This window comes from Podarcis melisellensis (assembly GCF_964234715.1).
Source record: "Podarcis melisellensis genome assembly, chromosome: 9".
Taxonomy (NCBI): Eukaryota; Metazoa; Chordata; class Lepidosauria; order Squamata; family Lacertidae; genus Podarcis; species Podarcis melisellensis.
The window spans coordinates 20155933-20167831 of record NC_138541.1 but is presented as its reverse complement, the minus strand read 5'-3'; positions in this window follow the sequence as shown (position 1 = coordinate 20167831).

Here is an 11899-nt window from a genome sequence, read left to right as displayed (position 1 = left end):
TACCTAAAATCTTCCCGGATGCACATCTTAGTAGTTTAAAAAGTGACAGAAAAACCAGTAGGCCTTGCAAGAACTTGGGCATGCACAAACATGCCAAAGGAATATGAAACTCTGTGCCTCAGCAGACGCCAGTCTGCCTCAGTTGCTTACCAGTAGCTGTTCTTTGCTCACTCTCAAGAGCTTCACACAGAAAACAATATTGCCCTTAATTCACAATGCCGTTGAAAAGACAATCTATTTGCTGCTGTGCTCCTTATCTCCTATCTTAGAAGAGAGACGTAATGCAACGCTTTCTTAGTTACGACAGCACCCTCTTCCTCACGTCTGAGGTGATATTTCTGACAGAACAGGCTGTACTTGGGGACAGAGACTGCTTTGATAAAGCAGGGGAACAGCTGTTTGACAGTAGATACCACGAAAATGTGCTCCCCCCTCTCTAAAGGCTGAAGGAGGGTTAGTTTGCAAAACGGTTCCCTTCTCAGGCTCCGTTAGGGAAGCAAAATGCTTCGACCATTTTGGCTAGGTCAGTGTGTTCTTCTCTGGTGAAAAGGTGCACACAGTAGGCTGCTCAGCTGGAGATAAGATCAGGGTAGTGTTTCTGCCAGATTCTACTGGAGGTACAATTCAGGCAAAAGCTTATGCCTGGGCAGCCCCATCCATGTTGATATCCAACTGACTTCAGTGTTACTCAAGCCCAGATCATGTGGCAGCCTATGAACCAGCCATCATGTGTTTTGAGAGGCCTTCTGGTGGGTGTAGCAGCAGCAGAAGCAACTGGTAGAATGGATAGTTAGAGGCACCCACGACGAATCTTCTCCATCTATGCAGTGCAACGACCCATAGCCATGCCTCTGCTTGCTCCCGCATCCTCTGGCCGTGTCTGGAATTATACATAGAAATGTTCTTTTGAAGCATTACAAGCATGCAGTTAATCCAGAACACAGTGTCTGTGTTATTATGTTTTTATATACGCTGGAAGCCGCCCAGAGGGGCTGGGGCAACCCAGTCAGATGGGCGCGGTACAAATAATAAAATTATTATTATTATAAGCCCACAGGTAGGACATGAGGTCAACCGGTTTTCCCCCAGTGTACCTCCCTTCAACAACTGAGGTAGCAGTGCAGTGTACTGTAGTGGTTAGAGTGTTGGACTAGGTCCTGGGAGACCAGGATTCAAAATCCACACATAGTCTAGAAACTGGTTGAGTGACCTTGAGCCAACCATCATCTCTCAGCCTAACCTAACTCACAGAGTTATTGTGAGGATAAAATGAGGAGGGGAAAGGACCATATATACCTCCTTGAGTACCGTATTTTTCGCTCTATAAGACACACCCAATGATAAGAGGTGGAGAACAATAAAAAAAAATTCTCTCCCTCTCTGAAGGGACGCTACGCAGCTGAAGAGGCGCTGCGCAGAGAAGGAAAGCTGCACAGCACCTCTCCAGCGAAGCGTAATCAGAACAGCAAGAGGGATCACTACGCACCGATCCCTCTTGCTTTCTGGGCTCGCTTCCGGGCTGCGCAGCCTGCATTCACTCCATAAGACGCACACACATTTCCCCTTACTTTTTAGGAGGGGGAAAGTGCGTCTTATAGATACAGGATCTTGGAGGAAAGGTGTAATATAAATGTAATAAATAATAACAAATAATAACTGGTATCCAGAGGAGTATGGCTTCTGAACGGGGAGGGCCATTTAGCTAGCTGTCATTCCCAATAGCCATGGTCGGGTCTCAATGCATTTTCTTCATCCCCTTTTAAAGCTGCCTGAACTCGTGGCCTTCAGCCCGCCACGTGAAAGCAGATGCCGTAACTGTGGTGATTACCGCCAACTTCGATAAGCTTTAATAGGGGATTAGCAGTGGTCTTTCAAAGGGAAGAGTGCTTTGCATCGCAGCCCCTTAGTAATGGCAGAGGATCCAGCAAGCTGCAAGAATCCACATATTAATTTCCTGTAAGGAAATCTGTGCTAATAATCATGTTGCAGTACAGGCAGCTGAGTTAATACACTTCCCGAACATCTGGAAATGCTGAGTCTGGACTTGGGAGCGATACAGATTTGACTTGCATTAAACTATCAGTGAACTGGTTCATCTGAGGGCTGTCAACCAATGTTTCCTTCCTCTTCGCTGCTGGCAATATGAGCCATCTCTGATGTAACAGAAATAATCGTACACCTCTTCTCCTCCCCCAGGGGATGCTCACAGGATTTCTGGGTGATTTTTTTTTAACTTGACGCCTCGCTAGCCTAAAAGATGGTATCACTGTCTATAATTAGCAGCTGGTCCATAATTAGTAGTCTGTGTGTCTCCTTTTTCTTGAGACCTTTGACTAGGTACACTTGTTTCCCACAAGGTTGCAGAAAATGTTGGCCTCTTCAACCACGCTACAGGATCACACTTCTCACCCATATAAGCTTCCCATTGCCTCCTTTTTGGGGCCATAAAACCCAGGAACCTAGGATGCCACCATATAATATAATAATAATAATAATAATAACCATTTTGTATATTGCCCTTCGTCTGTAGATCTCAGGGCAGTTGACAGCGTAAAAATACCAGTCCCTCTAGGTCAGTATTGTCTACACTGACTGACTCTTTCTCTTATACCCTCCTACTACATTTCCCATCATCCCTAGCTAGCAGGACCAGTGGTCAGGGTTTATGGAAGTTGTAGTCCAACAACAGCAAGAGACTCGAGCTTGAGAAACAATGAGTGTAGTGAACTATGCATAGGAATGAGGGAAGACAGAGAATGCAGCTCAGAGGGTTATTGTGAGGGTGACAAGTGAGGGCAGGGATTATGCCCACTGGAACTCTTTCACAAGTGAGTTGGATGAAAAATGTGATACCCAGTTAAAATGGGTTGGACCTGACATGCCCAATAGTTGTAGAAAACACGATAAGATAGAAACATACGTAAGCCAGCAAACTGCGGCAGCCCATCTTAATATATGAAGAGCTCTGCAGGGTCAGAGAGCTGCAGAGCCCTATATGGTGCTATATATGCTAGCCCTATATGGCCTAGGACCCTCGTACCTACAGGACCACCTCTCCTGGTATGTTGCACGGAGGACCTTACGGTCTTCAAACAAAAATATCTTGGAGGTCCCAGGCCACAGGGAGGTGGAACGCTCTGTCACAAGAGACCAGGACCCTGCAGGACTTGACATCTTTCCGCAGGGCCTGCAAGACAGAGCTATTCCACCAGGCCTTTGGCCAAGGCACAGTCTGACCCCCTCCTTTGGTAATCCTCATAGAACTCTAGCCGAATGGTTGCCATTAATTTGATTCTGAATTGATTTTAGAATGTATTTCAATTAATTGATTGTGATTTTATGTAAACTGTGTTACTTTCACTGTTGTTAGCTGCTCTGAGCCTATCTTCAGCTGGGGACGGCGGGATATAAATAAATTTATTATTATTATTATTATTATTATTATTATTATTAGGCCATAGGCTATCTGATCCACCATCCTCACCTCACAGCAGCCAACCAGATTCCTACGAAGAGAGCAGAAGCAAGACCTGAACGCAACAGCACTCAAGGGCCTTCTAACAGAACAGCAACAGCTCTCCTCCCCCACTCCCTCTCTCTCAAAAGCAGAACATTGGTTCGCAAAGCTGTATTGATAAGGCTGTGAGTGGTCCAAGAATGACAAAAACAGTCATTGCTGATGGTGGAAGTCCACAGGGAGAGTCAGGCCCCATTATGTCTAGGTGGTAGGATCACACTGTCAAAAGAGATGCAGGCAAACATCTACGCCTCTCAACTCAAGCCATTTTTTGAGTTGCAGCCTCTGCTGGCTCCATGCTGCTGGGGTGGTAATCTCCTTCTACAAACAGCTAGACTTAATGAAGCAGATAAGCTATCAAGCCGCACAGAGAGAGAGAGAGAGCATATGCTTTTAAGCTTTCCCGCAGCCATGCCTCTCTCAGTCTCCTGCTCCTTAGCAGACATAGGATCTTAAGTTGCTGCAGCAGTAAATGGAAGCACCATTGCTACTTCTTTGGGCAGCTAAGTTTTATACAAAGTGTTGGGATTTCACCGTCTGTTATCTGCTGGCGTTGGGTTCAACTAAAACAAATGCATGAGCCAAGACAATACCCAAGACAGGACAAACTTAGCATTGGAGCCCATTCAGAAATGGTTAATTCACTCTGTCACCCCGACAAATTGCGGTAAGCTTTAGTCGCTCCTGTTAGCTTTACAGCAAGATAACCTAGGCAAGGCTTCTACAGAAGATTCTCGAACCCTTTTCCTTGGGGTTTTAAAAAATGATTCATTAGGAACCTGGAAATTATACACACAGTGACCCAAGCCAATTTCCTAAAGAGGATGAGGGAGATGACTCCCCGACCAAGACTCCCTGTCTTAAGTGACTACTGACCAAGATCCAGAGTGCTGTAGTGGCTAGAGTGAAGAAACAGGACCTGAGAGACGAGGGCTCAAATCTCCACTCAGCCATGAAGCTCACCGAGCGAAGTTGGGGCAGTTGCCATCTCTCCGTCTAACCTACTTTGCAGGGTTGTTGTGAGATTAAAATTGAAAGAAGGGTGCACCGCCTTGAACTCCTTTAGAGGAAGGATGGGATATAAATACTGTTACACGCTGCACAATGGCGGAGGAACCCTCTCCAGCAACCGGGGCGAGACGCCGAGGGGTGGGGCAAACCACCCAGCGGCGCACGCATGACACCCATATGGATTGCACACGTGTGGCAGCCCATACAGTTGCCATGTGAAAGGCCATGTGAGCGGCACCCATACTAACTGTGTGCACGCCCTTGGCTGCTCTACAGCTGGGGGGGGGCTGGGCCATCTTGTCACCCCCCGAGTGGTGCCCGGGGCGGACTGCCCCCCTTCATACGCCCCTGACGTTGCCCCAAACTCCGAGCAATGCAAGATTCCGGGTACTCACCCAAGGTCCCTGTTTCTTTTTGGAAATGAGGCACAGCAGAAACTCTGGTGTCTTTATCATGTATGGTTTATCTACACCTATATACAACCCGAGCCTACGATGGAGGGGTTCGCAGCATCAACACCCCAAAAGGTTCCTGCTTCTCCCATAGCCACAGCCTTGGGTTCAAGCCTGAAGCTTTACTTATAGATCACATTACTTATAGATCACATTACACAAACTCTTTATACCCTGACTTTTCTCCTTCTATGTAAGAGCTGCAGGAGGAGCCCCACCCATTTGTCATCTAGTACAGAACCCCCTTTCATTGGTCCTCTTAATGGCCCACTACCTTTCCTTTGTTCTCTCTTAATGGCCCATCACTCAGGCTTATATTCTAACACTTGCTGGAATCAGGGATTAAAGAGGTCTGGCAACCACAAATTCATAACTATGCCACTCTCAGTTATTTCGGTTTTCATGCTCAGTGTACAGAGGAGGGCATAAACTCAATGAAAGAAGATGCAAGGGAAGAGTTGAGGCTACAGTTTCCAGTGCCCTTACTATACTACAGTTAACTCCTTTGGGGAAGCCATGAGTGGCGTTAAAGTGTTTTAAATCTGCGGTGTGAATGGGACCAAAGAGAAACCAAAATTGACAGATTTGCCCATCCTGCGCTAGGAATGAGATGACTTCTGAAACTTCTTAGAGGGGCCAAGCCAGCACCTTAACTGGAGGGGAAGTCTGTTTTCTGCTCTGTTCAGCTTCGAAAGAGATTCAGGGCCATGGAAGCAGTCTAATCCATCTGTTCATTATAGCAAAACAAACACTTCTGCTGCATCTCAGATGTGATGTTTGTGCACTTTCCCCCCATCATGTTGCAGGCTAAACATCACGCATCAAGCGGCTGCAAGAACAACTTGATGTGGAAATCACACGTGTTTGAGCTGAGGGGGTGGGGTAGTGCTTCAGCACAACTGAGAAAATAGTGATTGGTTTTTTATTCAGTTTGCAAAAGAGGCCCTTGTAAGTACTGTGTGCAGGAACAGGTCACAGTGTGGTCCAGCTGGTGTCTTAACGTAGCTCCTAACCTAAGATAGCAGGCTAAGCCATCAGATGCCATTGTTGTTTGCTCTGCACATAAAGGACCTTATGCCTGCTGGGTCAATAACCTTAGTACATAGGAGATGGACTGAGGCATGCTCCGCCACTGATCCTAAGCATCATGCCATAGATTTTTATTGTGTCATCTCTTATTTGCCTTTTCTCTAAACTAAAAAGTCCCAAATGCTGCGACCTTCCCTCATATTGGAGGTCCTCTGTCCCCTGAATCATTTTGGCTGCCCTTTTCTGAAACTTTCCCAATTCTTCAATGTCCTTTTCAAGGTGAGGCAACCAGAACTGTACACAGTATCCCCAGTGCAATGCAACCCACTGATTTGTATAATGACCTTATGATATCGGCATCTGATTGCCATCACCCAGAACCGAGAACAGATCAATCCCATTTGCTGGTTGTCCTTTCCGCCTCCCATAATTCAGCCCTATGGCTTAGTGGGTAAATTAGTGGTAAATTATATAGGTGCCTGGACAGTCTTTCGACAAGGCCTCTTTTACAAACCCAGAATATTATTCATTTTCCAGGAATCTGCTTAATTTGTTATAATAAACGGATGACAGCCCAGCTGGTGTGACCACAAGAAAAACCATAATATCACAGGCACTCAGCGGCCAATTTGTTTTATGAAACTATTTCAGATATAAAAACCCAGGCATGCAGAGTTTGCCAGGAGTTTGCGACCAGCTGGGGTCAGGAGTACCACTGCTTCAGAGACCAGCAGACAGATCTGTGCTTAAAACTCTGACTGGGTATGTTAATTGAGGTCACATCAAAGGAAAAAGAGCGGCATTTCTCTTCTGTTGTCAGTGGGTTTCAGCAACATAGCAATATAGGATAGAATCATGGTGAGGATCAAGTGTCACTATGAGAGAATTGAAGGGAATTAATGACAGGCCAGTTTCTCAAACACAGCCAGGACCTTATCAGCCACACATGAGTTTATTCGCAATCCGTTGTCTCAACATAACAGCTTCCTTAGCTGGTTGCCCTGGGCCTGAGGCTCTCAGCATATCCCAGAAGTTTTGACATTTTTATTGAATCCTCTTTATACACCACACCAGAGGTTTCAATATTTCCCTTTTGTTATTTTTAATTTACCGTGAACTTCAGTTATTTACTTCTGTCAAACAGAAGCACCAATGAATAGACAGAAATCTGAACCAGAGAAAATACGCAACAACTGCAATGGCACAACAGCTGAGTTAATATAATTTTCTTTCTCATTATGGGTCTAATTTAGAAGAAGATTGTTGCCATTATCATATTTGTCAGATAGAGGGACTTGCCTCATAAACAAGACTGGTTGGTTGGCATCTTGTCTGTCTCAGGAAACAATGAAGCAGTGCACCTTTGGGGGTGAAACCAAATTGCTGGAAGGTTACAGAGCCTGCTGCAGCTGTAGAGAGACATGTTTTGTTGCATCTGGGGCCGATGAAGGCGCCACATGAATCTTTTTCTTTTTCCATATTGTCACATGTTAGGCTGGATGTGTGTGCACTGTTAGTCTCATTAGTAATAAAATAAAGTAAAACAACTCCGTTTTGCAAAAAAGGCATCTTGTTTCACTTGTCCCTTGATGACACAGATTTGATGCATAAGCGTCTCCACACTGCCAATTTTCCAAATCGGTTTTAGTAATATTATCCGGTTGACTTTGACATTGAACAGTCTCCCACCTGTTCTTCTGTGAGTGAATGCCTATTTATTTACTGATTTATTTAGTATGGTTTTTTTATTATTATCTGCTCTTCACAAAACGAAACAAAACAACACAAGCTGTAGAAGAGATAATAATACAGCATTAGGCTATCCCCATGTTACCTAAATCCCCATGTTACTAAACATGGGTAGGCAAACTAAGGCCCGGGGGCCCAATCGCCTTCTAAATCCAGCCTGTGGACGGTCCGGGAATCAGTGTGTTTTTACATGAGTAGAATGTGTGCTTTTATTTAAAATGCATTTCTGGGTTATTTGTGGGGCACAGGAATTCATTCATTCCCCCCCCCTCCAAAATATAGTCCGCCCCCCAAGGTCTGAGGAACAGGCCCCCAGCTGAAAAAGTTTGCTCACCCCTGCTGTACAATGTAGGCACTTGCCACACATCTGGAGGGAGGAAATTCCACACCTTGTGGACCACTACCAAGAAGGCTCTTATATGCTATCACCCATGAAGCCTCCTCCAGGTGATGGAATTGCCTACAGATAAACCTCCCCAGATAAAAAAAGCTCCTGTTTTAGTCTGTATGGGAAGAACTGATCTTTCAAGTATGTAGGACCCATGCTTTAGGGTGTTATGAGGGAGAACTCTGAGGGGTAGCTCAGTTGGTAAGAGCATTAAACTCTTTATCTTAGGGTTGGGGGTTTGAGCCCCACGTTGGGTGAAAGATTCTTGCGTTGGACCAGATGATCCTCGTGGTCCCTTCCAACTCTACAATTCTATGAAAGACAAGACATTCACTTGTGTCATGAACTGGCAGGATAGCAGGGAGGAGAAAGAGGATCCCTGTGAAGGGTGTAACCGTGACTGGGACACACTGGGGCAAGCTGGAGATGGAGAAGGAGAGATTGGTGTAGAAAGGGTGGCGAGGGGATGGGGGTCAGTGCACAGGAACTAGAGCAGTAGGACGCATCACCAGAGCCAGAGTCTCTGGTCCCTGTCTCTCTGAACATGGTGGGCTCTGAGGCTTAAGGAGCAGCAGGATCAATGCTTTAGGAGACTGAGGCAGACATGGGTGTGCCCTAGCTGGGATATCCTAGCTGGCTAGTTCTGGGAGGAGGCCTGTGATTCCTCAGCTGGAATAGGCTCAGGACAGGTGAGGATCACATGCCTCATCCAGCTCAGATGCTGCAATCAGCATGCAAAATAGAAAAGGGAAGCAGAGCTGAGGTGCTAGGCCTACTCACTTGGTTGGATCATGGCTTGGATGGTCCAGGGAACACTTTGGGACTGTGCTTGAGCAGGACTGACCGCTAGGTGCCCTGTTTTCTGGATTGGTTGCAGAGGCAGGAACCTGGCCTGACTGGACTTTGGACTTGTTAGCCTGCCATACTATGGGTGAGCATATGCCGTGGAATTGTGTAGATCAGTGCTACTTGCTGCCAGGTACCCCATTGTTTGGGACATGGGTGGCGCTGTGGGTTAAACCATAGAGCCTAGGACTTGCCGATCAGAAGGTTGGCAGTTCGAATCCCCGCAACAAGGTAAACTCCCATCGCTCGGTCCCTGCTCCTGCCAACCTAGCAGTTCGAAAGCACGTCAAAGTGCAAGTAGATAAATAGGTACCACTCCAGTGGGAAGGTAAACGGCGTTTACGTGTACTGCTCTGGTTCGCCAGAAGCGGCTTAGTCATGCTGGCCACATGACCTGCAAGCTGTACACCAGCTCCCTTGGCCAATAAAGCGAGATGAGCGCCACAGCCCCAGAGTCGGCCATGACTGGACCTAATGGTCAGGGGTCCCTTTACCTTTACCTTTCCCCCCATTGCTCAGGACAATTTGGGCCTGGAAGAGAACAGGTAAGCAGTGTAGTTCTCTCAGAACAGGTGTTACATGAGGCTTCCTAGTTGTGCTTAGCAACCACCTTCTGCACTTGTTACAGCTACGAAAGTGTATTGTTATGAATCTAGAATTCTTCTATGTGTTTGGAATGGGCCCCCCTACACAGATATCATTGAATGTCAATTCTAAATGTGGTGTTTTCAACGTTTTTCAAACTTGGGTCCCATCATCCCTGACCACTGGTCCTGCTAGCTAGGGATGATGGGGATTGTAGTCCAACAACAGCTGGGGGGCCTAAGTTTGAGAAATGTTCCTAAGACCTATTGGGGAGGGCGGGGGTGCTCCAAAACCTCTGGAGGGCCCCAGCTTGGGGGAAGGTTGCCACAGAGTTGTGCCTTGTTTTTGTTTTGAAATTGGAGGTGTATTTGTTGCCCTGGGCTCCTTTGGGCTCCAGATTGATGAAGACATTAAATTTCACAGTTGCTAAGGGAACAGGCAAATACAAGATGGCTGCTACCTGGCACCCGTCTGAGCCACTTGGCTACCTTCTGTAAAGGCTGCTGCCATTTTGTGGGGGAGCACTTCTGGGCTGAGTCACTACAGTGGCAAAAGCTGGTGGTGGCAGCGAAAATAATGTTAGTTAAAGGTCCACAGGTGATGAAAATGGAGTAGGAGCCTGTCAGCCTCCCATAGTTTTTCCAGTAAGGCAGTGCTGATGCCTGCTGATGGTCTTAAGGTTCCTCATGACTTATTTGTTCTTCTCTGAGAGTCTCAATCTATTATCTCTCTGGAAATGTTTGTTTGTTGCTTTCCCTTTTAAACAGGAGTCAAAATCGGGGCAGACCTCACTGGTAGGGAGATGGTGTGCTTCAGCATGGGTGTAACCAAGTGGGGCAGGGGGCAGCTACCCCCCTCCAATCAATACAAATCTGAGGTTCTGCCCCCACTAACAAAAGCCTGTCCCCTTAAAAAAATCCTGGCTAAGTCCATGTGTTTCAGGTAGCATATTCAGATTCTGGCATACTGTTAAATGGAAGTAACTGGTCAGTTATTCAGTTTATTTTTTTACTGTATATTGTCACTATATCATTATTATGTTGCTACCACCAATACAGCTCTGGATAGCATATTACAACCAATACTGGAAATAACCTTTCTTTCTTGTGCAATTTACGGGGAAGTTTTTTCTCCTTTCTTTCTCCTCTCAGGAGAAAATCCTACTCAGCCTTCTATAGCATTTCTGGTGCTGACAATATGGAAAGTTTAAGAAAACCATACCGTTTGCCTTTTTGCCTTTTACTTTCCGCTCTGGGAAAATTTACAGAACGTGTTGCATCTGAGTGAACTCTGCCACTAGATGGCTAGATGTTCTCTTGTTCTTCTGTTTCTGGTTTAGCAAAATCTACACATTGTGGAATAAGGAACATGTTCTTGGCCCGTTTGTGTCTACAATTATTGTTCAGATCCCCTTTTCTCCCACCCACCCGCGATTTTAAAAATATGTTTTTATTTAACTGATCTTACAGAATTTAACTTTTTATTGAAACTTGGCATTGTTCACAGGGAGTGCTCGTATCTGGACAAAATTTTGTAGAACTTTGCCAGTGTTTTTCCTTCTTCCAACTCCATAAATGAAGCTTTTGCTGGCACCTAGTTCCTTAATCAGCTTTCGCATTAAGAAAACACACACACACCCATTTGCAACTGGGAAAACAGGATTGTTGTGAAGGTTGACGCCAGCTTCAGGACTGTTGTCTTGTTATGCAGGCTGATAATAAGCTACAGCAAATATTTAGGGAACCAATTGCGGAGTATAGGGATATGTTTTCATTCTTACACTGGGACAAAGTGTATGTAAATTCTGTTGGGATTTATTACCTACAGTTTAACATACAATGACCATGATTTTGAAGCATAAACTACATCAGAAGAGCCCTACTAGATCAGACCAAAGGCATCTTATTCTCACAGGTGCCTACTGAAAGTCTACATACAGGAACAGACCAGAGCAGCTTTTTCCTCACTTATATATCCCAGCATCCAGAGGCCTTTTGCCTCAGAAACTAGAGACAGTACATAGTCATCATGTCTAATGGCCAATGACAGCCTTATCCCACATGAATTTGTCTAATCCCTTTTAAAGTCATCCAAGTTGGTAGCCATCACTACATCTGTAGCAGCAAATTCCAATTATCTATGCACCGTGTGAAGAAAAAACCTCTTTCCGCCTTTCCAGTGTTCAGCTTCATTGGATGGCCTCAAGTTTCTAATACTATGAGAAAGGAATAAGTTCATCTCTGTCCATTTTCTTCACCCTGTGAGTAATTTTACACACCTCCCCCATTGCTAAACTTTCCCCCTGAATGAAGCAAGTCCATC